We start from the raw sequence: 11619 nt of genomic DNA, 5'->3' as shown, positions 1-11619 counted from the left end.
GTGCACCGGCTCCCACTGAGTTAAATTTGGATTTTAGAATGCACTAACCTCGGATCACAGAATTAGTTATGGAGACATGAGAACTTACAGTTTTTTGTTTTATAGATATTTTTATTAATTTCAATCTCCATAGTAAAATTAGAGTGCACATTAGTTTCAGTGTGGGAGAACTGTTGCAAAACCAAGAATACCTTTGACCACTCAATGCTAATAGTATTCCTATTAAATCATGGATTTTTTTCCTAGGGTAAGGGTGGTTCACATAATTTGACTAAAGTAGTTTCACAAGACTAATGACTTGCTGTCTTTTTATCTCAAAGTGTAGCCAGTGCTGTCCTCTACTTTTTGCTGCCAAAACTCTTTTCCCGAGACTCCAGAGGCTTTCCTCATTCTGAGTGCTGTACTTCACATCTCAGGACCCGAGCCTCGTCCTGCAGCTGCCTGTGTCACTGCGTCACATCTCAGGACCCGAGCCTCGTCCTGCAGCTGCCTGCGTCACTGCGTCACATCTCAGGACCCGAGCCTCGTCCTGCACCTGCCTGCGTCACTGCGTCACATCTCAGGACCCGAGCCTCGTCCTGCACCTGCCTGCGTCACTGCTAAAGTCAGCAAGCACTGATGGATGGCATGTGGGACGCCAAGCAGTTGTGTAGGTGGTAGGATCCAACAGTGAACTAGACACTCTCTCTGCCCTCACAGAGCACAGATTGGTGGGAATTGAGAGATTTTTTTTAAAGAAAGAGGTAGACAGCATGATTTTATTGAAATGTTTTAGTAATGTTGGAAGATCTTAAAATCCTATTTTCTAAACAAATGCAAGCACTGCAAATGATATGTTCCTGAACCTAGTTGGCATCATATCTAACTAAGGAAAGTTATAATATGAATATTTGGTAGTACTAGTAGACTAATATAATTTAAGTTTGAGGCTGAATAATTTTGGTATATTCATATTTCTCTGGCTCCTGTTTATGGCTAAACTTACTGTGAGTCTACCTCCGTTCGGCAGAGCTGGACAGGACCAATATATTTGGTGTTCTCCCTTAAGTTTCCACACCATGAGCAGCAAAGAATGCGCAAGTTCTGGGATTAAGATATAGTCAGTCTGTACTGCACAACTGGCTTTACTAGGCTACAATACCATTCCTTCTCAAAAGCCATTTTAAGATACAGCAAAATGCTTATTTCTGTAACAACTAAAGTGATTCTTTCTAACTTCACTTCAACCTCTATTGTGGTGAAGTTTGAAACCTTAAAGATTGCTGTTCCGGTTTGTTAATGATGTAAATGGATTTGATTTTCCACCCAGAGTGTAGATCAGGGACTGTGTTCTCTATGAGTTTTAGGATTGAGCAGAAGGAAGAGATTGTTGTTTATTATTCCTAGGCTTTGTCTACACAGATGACTCTTCCTCTTCGGGGGCTGAAGAATTCAGTTGGCTGTCCACTAACGTGCATATAATAAACTTCACAGAGTGCTTGGCTTCTGCCCCAGAGGCAGTGAGCCATCTCACTCAGGAGAATGGTCTAGAGGGCCATCTTGTGATAATGCAATCCTCAGTGAATTTCCCATCCACAATCACTTTTGGGCCACTCTTTGAACATTATCCTAATGGAGCAACTAATGTCTACTTCTTTGTACTTTTTTTCTTAGGCCTCTCCTACCCACAGTCTTCATGTAATAGCTTTAGTTAAAATAATCAGTTGCCTTGAGACTTGCTACTTTCGCTTACAAAAGGCAAAAGAACATTTAATCAAAACTAATGAAATAACGTTTAAATATGCATTTGGTGCCACTTGTAAAAATTCACCCTTTTATTTATGTCAAAAGCAAAATAATGATCAGACTAGTAAATTTGAGGAGATTTAGTGGAGTTTTTATTTTGATGGAAATACACAGTATGAAATTGTTGGAGAAAATGCAGAGTAGGCCAGTCTCTGGGGGGCCCTGGGTTCGAGGACGTGGCTCCCCTCGGGCAGCAAGCCTGTCCCGGCTCCAGAAAACGCACGGACGCGGCAGGGGTGTGGAGGCGCAGGGCTGTCACCCACCCCGAGCGGAAGGTCTTTATATAATAAGGAAAAGAGACCTCTACTAAAATAACTTGCAGTCTGACCTCGCCTAGCTGGAGAACAATTGTCCCAGGAGACTCATTTGAGCACTGACCTATCAAGACTGTTCCATGGATTTAAAAACACTCTGCTGAGCATGTAAAATCAATTTCCATTACTGGCCTTCACCTTTGCAGTTTTATAAACATGTTTTTTCCCTGGGTTTGGAATGTGGTTCATTTGCAATCATAGAAGACTAGAGAATGAGACAGCTGACTTCCACAAGCATTTTAAATTTCTACTGATTGAAACTGAATCAGGATAATTGAATAGCCTTCCCATAACAATTCAAATATAAGTCTTCAACACATTTCTGTCAAGAGCCTTCCAGAATGTTCATGACATTTTCTAAAGGATGAAGAGGATGTTTCCCAGAGTGACGTCAGCATCATGGCGGAGTGAGCTTTCCCGTGAACTCTTCCCCTGACAAGATACAGCAAAAGCAACAGTCACAGACCAACAACGGAATCCCAGACAGTGAAAAGCTAGAGCGGAGGGATCCACACTGCCGCACATCTGAGAGCGGAACGTGCTGGGCCCCCGGAGGAAGTGGGGAGAGGTAAGGAGAACTCTGCTCCCTCCCCATCAGATCAGCGATCCCCATCCGCGTGGCTCCCAGAGAGGGGGGAGGGGCGGCCCTCGGCGGGGAAACCGTGGCTCTTCGGACTCTCTCAGCCAGTGGGAAACTCCCGCACAGAGGACTCAGAGGAGTCACAGGGCTACCATCAACATCTGAGCACCCCAGAGAGCGGATAAAGAGGGGCAAACGAGAAGCCTCCCACGTCAGGGACCCAGAGGGCAAAAGAGAGAGCTCCCCGCTCCCCACAAACCGGACTCTGCAGCTCAACCGACCAGACCAGACCTAGCGATCCGCGGCAGACCAGACCAAGCGATCCACGGCAGACCTGATCAAACGACTGGACCCGTGGATCGCAGCGGGGAAAAAAAAACAAAACAAAACTGCGGATCGCAGCAGAAAAACCGGGGCAGAGCACAGGGGTCTTAGACTACACAGCCCTTTACCACCAGACAGTGGCGGCAGGTGGAAATTGCAACCAGAGATTTCCAGGATGAGGAAAAACAAAACCAACACAGGAACCACAATGCAAAAATATATGAAATCACCAGACCAGAAACAAAATGACAAGCACCCAGAAATCAACCCTGAAGACACAGAAATCCATAAACTAAATGACAGAGATTTCAAAATAGCTATCATAAAAACACTCAACGAAATACGAGACAACACAGACAAACAATTCAATGAGATTAGGAGTTTCTTCACAAAAGAGATTGAAATCATAAAGAAAAACCAATCAGTGCTGATGGAGATGAAGAACACAATGGAGGAGATAAAGGAGAATCTGGAATCTTTAAAGAACAGAGCTGACAATATGGAGGAAAGAATTAGTACTTTAGAGGATAGGAATACAGATATACTCCAGATGGAAGAGGAGAGAGAACTAAGACTAACAAGAAAGGAAGAAAGACTCCGAGAAATATCTGACTCTATTAGAAAATGTAACATAGGAATTATAGGTATTCCTGAGAGAGAGGAGAGGGAAAGAGGAACAGAGAGCCTGTTCAAGGAAATAATAGCTGAGAATTTCCCAAATCTGGGGAAGGAGCAGGAAATACCAGTAAGCGAAGCCAACAGGACACCTATATATATTAACAGACAAAGGCCTTCACCACGACACCTAGTGGTAAGGCTAGCCAGGGTCAATGACAAAGAAACAATATTAAGGGCAGCTAGACAAAAACAAAAAATAACGTACAAAGGAACTCCCATCAGGCTCTCAGCGGATTTCTCAACAGAAACTTTACAGGCTAGAAGAGACTGGAATGATATATTCAAAATACTGAAAGACAAAAACTTTCAGCCAAGAATACTCTATCCAGCAAAAATATCCTTCAAATATGATGGAGAAATAGTAACTCTCCCAGATAAACAAAAGCTAAGAGAGTTCATGGCCACGAGACCCCCACTACAAGAAATACTCAAGAAGGCCCTCAGGCCTGAAAAAAAGAAGAGAAAGGGAACACAAAGCTTGGAGGAAGGAGAAAAGTAGGTAGACAAACTCAGAAAAATAGTAGATCTTTACCGGAATAGGTTAGCAACCACTTAAATACTAAATTCAAAGATCAAAGGAAGAAATTCACCAAAAATAAATTTAACCTCATCACTGTAAACACACAGCCACAACACAAGATAGAATAAGGTATAACAAAGACAACTTAGAAGGGGAAGAGGAAAGTGACTGAAGTGACTTAGTATAAGGAAATAGGAGGCCATCAGATAATGGACTATCTCATACACAAGATTTTTTGCCCAAACCTCAAGGTAACCACTAAACAAATAATCAAAGCAAAACCACATATGATAAACAAAGAGAAAACTAGAAGAGTCATAAGACAGAACAACCAAACTGAATTGGCAGTCTAAAACAAATGGGACAAGAAACAAAGGAAATGCAAAAGAACCAGAAAATAAGTGACAAAACAGCAACATTAAGCCCTCATATATCAATAATCACCCTAAATGTAAATGGATTGAACTCTCCAATCAAAAGATACAGAGTGGCAGGATGGATTTAAAAGCAAGACCCAACAATATGCTGCCTTCGGGAAACACATCTTAGCACTAAAGACAAGCACAGGCTCAGAGTGAAAGGATGCAAGACAATACTCCAAGCTAATGGCAAACAAAAGAAAGCAGGTGTTGCCATACTCATATCAGACAGTGTAGACTTCAAGATAAAACAGGTTAAGAAAGACAAAGAAGGGAAATATATAATGATAAAAGGGACACTCCATCAAGAAGACATATCACTTATAAATATATATGCACCCAACATAGGAGCACCAATGTACATAAAGCAACTATTAACAAACCTAAAAGGAGAAATCAACAACAACACAATAATAGTAGGGGATCTTAACACCCCACTTACAGCAATGGATAGATCATCCAGACAAAAAGTTAATAAAGAAATAGTAGACTTAAATGAAAAACTGGACGAGATGGACCTAGTAGACATATACAGAGCACTCCATCCAAAAACAGCTGACTACACATTCTTCTCAAGCATGCATGGAACATTCTCTAGGATAGAACATATGTTGGGAAACAAAGCAAGCCTCAATAAATTTAAGAAGACTGAAATCATAACAAGCATCTTTTCAGACCATAAGGCTATGAAACTGGAAATGAACCATGAAAAAAAAGCTGGGAAAGTGACAAAAATGTGGAGATTAAACAACATGCTACTGAACAACCAATGGATCATTGATGAAATTAAAGGAGAAATCAAAAACTATCTGGAAACAAACGAAAATGATAACATGCCATATCAAACCATATGGGATGCAGCAAAAGCGGTCCTGAGAGGGAAACTCATAGCGATACAAGCCCACCTTAACAAACAAGAAAAAGCCCTAATAGGCAACCTTAAATTACACCTAACAGAACTAGAAAAAGAAGGACAAACAAAGCCCAAAGCCAGCAGAAGGAGAGAAATAATAAAAATCAGAGCAGAAATAAATGAAATTGAGACCAAAAAAACAGTAGAAAGGATTAATGAAACAAAGAGTTGGTTCTTCGAGAAGATAAACAAAATCGACAAACCCTTAGCCAGGCTTACTAAGAAAAAAAGAGAAAAGGCTCAAGTAAATAAAATTAGAAATGAAAGAGGAGAAATTACAATGGATACCATGGAAATACAGAGGATTATAAGAGAATACGATGAGAAATTATATGCCAACAAATTGGACAATCTAGAAGAAATGGATAAATTCTTAGACTTATACAACCTCCCAAAATTGAACCAAGAAGAAATGGAGAATCTGAATAGACCAATAACAAGTAAAGAGATTGAAATAGTAATCAAAAACCTCCCAAAAAATAAAAGTCCAGGACCAGATGGCTTCTCCAGTGAATTTTACCAAACATTCAAAGAAGATTTAATACCCATCCTTCTCAAACTATTCCAAAAAATAGAGGAAGATGGAACACTTCCTAAATCATTCTATGAGGCCAACATCACCCTGATACCAAAACCAGACAAAGACAGTACAAAGAAAGAAAATTACAGGCCAATATCGCTGATGAACATTGATGCAAAAATCCTCAACAAAATATTGGCAAACCGAATACAACAATACACTAAAAAGATCATACACCATGATCAAGTGGGATTTATACCAGGGACGCAGGAATGGTTCAACATCTGCAAATCAATCAACGTGATACATCACATCAACAAAACAAAGAATAAAAACCACATGATCATCTCAATAGATGCAGAGAAAGCATTTGACAAGATACAACATCCATTTATGATAAAAACTCTCAATAAAATGGGAATAGAAGGAAAGTACCTCAACATAATAAAGGCCATATATGACAAACCCACAGCCAACATCATACTCAACGGGGAAAGACTGAAAGCCATTCCTCTGAGAACAGGAACGAGGCAGGGCTGCCCACTCTCACCACTCCTGTTCAACATAGTACTGGAGGTTTTGGCCAGAGCAATTAGGCAAGAAAAAGGAATAAAAGGAATCCAAATAGGTAACGAAGAAGTGAAACTCTCACTATTTGCAGATGACATGATTGTATATATAGAAAACCCTAAGGAATCTGTTGGAAAACTATTAGAAACAATCAACAACTACAGCAAAGTTGCAGGGTACAAAATCAATCTACAAAAATCAGTTGCATTTCTATATGCTAATAATGAACTAACAGAAAGAGAGCTCAAAAAGATAATAGCATTTACAATTGCATCAAAAAGAATAAAATACCTAGGAATAAATCTTACCCAGGAGGTGAAGGACCTATACAATGAGAACTACAAGACATTATTGAAAGAAATCCATGATGACATAAAGAAATGGAAAGATATCCCATGCACGTGGATTGGAAGAATAAACATAGTTAAAATGTCTATATTACCTAAAGCAATCTACAGATTCAATGCAATCCCAATCAGAATCCCAATGACATTCTTCACAGAAATAGAAAAAAGAATACTAAAATTTATATGGGGCGACAAAAGACCCCGAATAGCTAAAGAAATCCTGAAGAAAAAGAACAAAGCAGGAGGCATCACAATCCCTGACTTCAAAACATACTACAAAGCAATAGTAATCAAAACAGCATGGCACTGGTACAAAAACAGACACACAGATCAATGGAACAGAGTTGAAAGCCCAGAAATAAAACCACACATATACGGACAGCTAATTTTCGACAAAGGTGCTAAGAACATGCAATGGAGAAAGGAAAGTCTCTTCAATAAATGGTGTTGGGAAAACTGGACAGCCACATGCAAAAGAATGAAAGTGGACCATGTGCTATCGCCATTCACAAAAATTAACTCAAAATGGATCAAAGACCTGCAGGTGAGACCTGAAACTATAAAACTCATAGAAGAAAATATAGGCAACACACTATTTGACATTGGGTTTAAAGGAATCTTTTCGGATGACATGCCTACCCAGACTAGGGAAACTAAAGAAAAAATAAACAAGTGGGACTTTATCAGATTAAAGAGCTTTTATAAGACAAATGAAACCAGAATCAAGATGAACAGACAACCAACCAGCTGGGAGAGAATATTTGCAAAACATACATCTGACAAGGGGTTGATCTCCATAATATATAAAGAACTCACACAATTGAACAACAGAAAAACAAACAACCCGATCAAAAAATGGGCAGAGGAAATGAACAGACACTTCTCCAACGAAGATATACAGATGGCCAATAGGCACATGAAAAGATGCTCAACATCACTAATCATCAGGGAAATGCAAATCAAAACAACACTAAGATACCACCTCACGCCCGTTAGAATGGCTATAATCACCAAGACAAAAAACAACAAATGTTGGAGAGGATGTGGAGAAACAGGAACCCTCATACACAGCTGGTGGGAATGCAAATTGGTGCAGCCTCTATGGAAAACGGTATGGAGATTCCTCAAAGAATTAAAAATAGAGATGCCCTATGATCCAGCCATCCCACTACTGGGAATCTATCCAACGCACCTGAAATCAACAATCCAAAGAGGCTTATGCACCCCTATGTTCATTGCAGCATTATTCACCATAGCCAAGAAGTGGAAGCAACCTAAGTGTCCCTCGACTGACGATTGGATTAAGAAAATGTGGTATATATATACAATGGAATACTACTCAGCCATAAAAAAGACAAAATCGTCCCATTTGCAACAACATGGATGGGCCTGGAGCGTATTATGTTAAGTGAAATAAGCCAGAAAGAGAAAGACAAACACTGTATGATCTCACTCATATGTGGAATATAAACCAACACATGGACAGAGAAAACTGGACTGTGGTTACCAGGGGCAGTGGGGGTGGGGGGTGGGCACAAGGGGTGAAGGGAGTCATATATATGGTGATGGACAAACAAAAATGTACAACCCAAAATTTCACAATGTTAGAAACCATTAAAACATCAATAAAAAATGCAGAGTAAAAGCTATTGCTAAAAATGTGATATAAAAGAACACGATGATAGGACATGAGTTGCATCTCAAAGAACTGTCCATCTGGGATGGACAGAGGAGAGCATCAGTGCGATAGTGAACTCAGAGACTATATCTCAAAATGGTTTCTAAATCAGATCTTTTGCTGAACATAATTTTGGAATTTTAGAACATGGCATTTCAGTTGTAACATGTTTTTTAGAAGTGGTAATAAAAAAAATACTGAGCTATATTGCCTCTGATATGTGTAACATCTGCCAAAAAATAAATGTGTCAGTGGCCATCTTAGGCTAAATAAAATTTGGTTTAAATTAAGTACAATAACCAAGATGGTTTATTTGAACCCTGGTTACTAAAAGAAAAAAAAATCAAATTTCACAATATTGTGAATTTTCTAAGGTTCACTCAGAAGTAAAGGGCTAATTCTATACAGGGTTTTATCCAAATGTCTGTAGACATGATCATTATATATCTGCGTAGAAAGCTTTATCCCGAAATCACCTTTGGCAACCCCAAAATATATGAACTATGAACTTCCACCATGGAATTATATATTTGAAAGTTGTAGCCTCAAAGTACTGAAGGAAGAAAGGGAAAAGTTATCTATCAGAACAAGTCAGGATGGCAAAAACATTTCTCACTTAAGACCTTTCACTTATGGTTATAAATAACTACCACCCTCCTCCCTAAAACACTGGAAATAAATGGTCTTGAGCTTTAGAAGGAGAAAAAATAAATCTCAGAGTATACAGAGATCTGATGCTTCTGCCATTCACTATCTTATAAATGCTGAGTCCTGAAGCTAAAAACAACACAAGTCAGACAAACCAGCACAAGTCGGAAACCAGAGTAGGCTTGCTGGACAGTCACATCATGGCTCTGCAGTGGGCCGTGGCTGAAAAGGAAAGACGTGGAATCCCCACCCTGTGTGTGCGTTGGCTGACCTCTGCCAAGATCATGAGAACATCAACAACCTGAATCGTGGAGCAGTGCTTCATTTTGTCCTCTTTCAGAATTGTGTTTGTGACAACAGCCTCAGGGGCTGCATTATTTATTCTGGAAATGTCTGACCCAGAGAAGATCCCAGCGGTAAGGCTAGCATAAACTTTGGTAGCCTTCGCAGAGAGTGGCAGATGGTGCCCCATGTATGGGCCATGTGGTCCAGGAGGACAGCTACTGTGGACCTTCCTGTCACCCACCAGCACCATAGGTCGACTTCATTCATTCATTTCCTTTCTGCTGATGAAAGCCAATGCCATATTTAACCTGTCTGCAATCCATGCGACCCTTTTGGATCCCCCAGTATCGGGTGAAATGATGACACAGTTCCTCCATGCCTCGATGTTGCTGAATCCACTGCAGGACTGTGGGCTTCCAGTACAAATTATCCACAGGAATATCAAAGAATCCCTTATCGGTGGGGCATGAAGGTCCATCATGATGACGTGATCCACCACAGCCACCAAGAGCATATTAGTCACAAGTTTTGCAGAAATCGGAGCGTGATTCTTGTCCTTTTCACCTTGTTAGGAGTTTGGAAAACACGGGGTCACCGTGCCCACCTTGGATGACGATCCAGTCTTGCAGACTGCCGTTAATCTCTGCGCAGCCACTCTGGATAATGTAGACACTTGCCCCTCTCCCACTCTCGCCACTCTCGGCGCAGTTCTCCCGGTTACTGAGCCCTCGCCCAGCGGGCGGCCAAGCGCCTGCGCGGGTTGGGTGCCAGCTGCGCTGAAGCGCAGTGTTGCGCAGGCCAGGCGCGCACTCCAAGGCACAGGGTGTCGAGGGCGGCTGCGGCAGCACCGGCAGCTGCGGCGAGGGAATTCAGTATTATAAACTCCAAGTACTTTCGTTCAGACTTGTTCAAAACGTGTAAAATCCAGCTTACAATTCACCAGGCATTTGAGTTACTTGAGAGAAAATGATGATTGTTGACCTGAGTGCTCTTGAGAATGCACAGCACTGAGCTGGTGTTTCCCTTTGTTACAGAGATAAGGGAGAAGGTTGGGCAAGTTTCTGTGTCATTTCTCATAAAGGCAGGAGAAGGGTGTTAGCTGTATGGGTGGTGGTACTGCTTAAGTTAATGATGGACATTCTCTGTATCTTGTCACCATAAAATGAATTTTCTGGCTTATTTATTTACTGAGGAGGGCAAGAAGCTCTCCTGTGCTATTTTGCATTTTAAAGACTGACTTTTTTTCCTCTGGAGTGTAATTTTTAAATTCCTTAACTTGAAATTTCATTTTTCCTGGTGATTGTAGGAAAGTGAATGCCTCTTGGGTAACCACATTTGTTTCCCAGGATTCTATTGAGTATATTTATTGTAAGAGACTGAAATGGCTCCTCTAAGTGTTACTGTGCCCATCACCTCTACGATGATAACTATGTCATAATCCACGATGTCATTCATTATATTCTGTAACTCTACCATTCTGTAAGTGAATGCTTCACTTGCCAGTCATAAAGCACTAAGGTGCTTTCTTTTCACTTTCTTCCCATGGGATCAATTACATGATTTTTGAAAATTAATTTTTGAATGCAAGGAGCAGCTTGCTTATCTATCCAGTATAGTGGGAAACACACCAAAACAACAAAACAAGAAGTGAGCAGACAAGTAAACAAAATAATTAAACATTCTGATAAGTGCTGTAAAGGAAATACACAAGAAATGATCCAGGAAAGAATGTAATTGAAAGGGTCATGTTCCTTTTTAGATTTAGGATGGTCAGAGGAGGCCACCCTGAGGAGGTGACATTGAATGTTGTACTTAAAGGATGAAAAGGAGTCAGTCATGCAAGTTGGGGTGGAGCAATCATTCTGACCCTGGGAACAGTGTGTGCAAAAGCTCTCGGCCAAGAGGGAAATTGGTAGCTTGAGAAAGTGAACAAAAGCCTAAGTAGCTGGCAGGCAGTGAGCCCTAGTGCGACATCTCCTGACCACGCAGTCCTCATGTGCCGCAGAAAGGACCTTTGGTTTTCTTTTCAGTGATATGA

At 40.7% G+C, this 11619-nt stretch overlaps 1 pseudogene; it reads right to left on the bottom strand.

Annotated features, from left to right (window-relative positions):
- Positions 1 to 9403: 9403 nt before the first annotated feature.
- Positions 9404 to 11057, bottom strand: LOC131408157 (ribose-phosphate pyrophosphokinase 2-like; annotated as a pseudogene).
- Between the last annotated feature and the right edge of the window lie 562 nt (positions 11058 to 11619).

This window comes from Diceros bicornis, chromosome 7 (assembly GCF_020826845.1).
Source record: "Diceros bicornis minor isolate mBicDic1 chromosome 7, mDicBic1.mat.cur, whole genome shotgun sequence".
Classification (NCBI taxonomy): Eukaryota; Metazoa; Chordata; class Mammalia; order Perissodactyla; family Rhinocerotidae; genus Diceros; species Diceros bicornis.
Note: the sequence above shows the minus strand (reverse complement) of the source record. Positions and strands in the feature narration are given on the sequence as shown.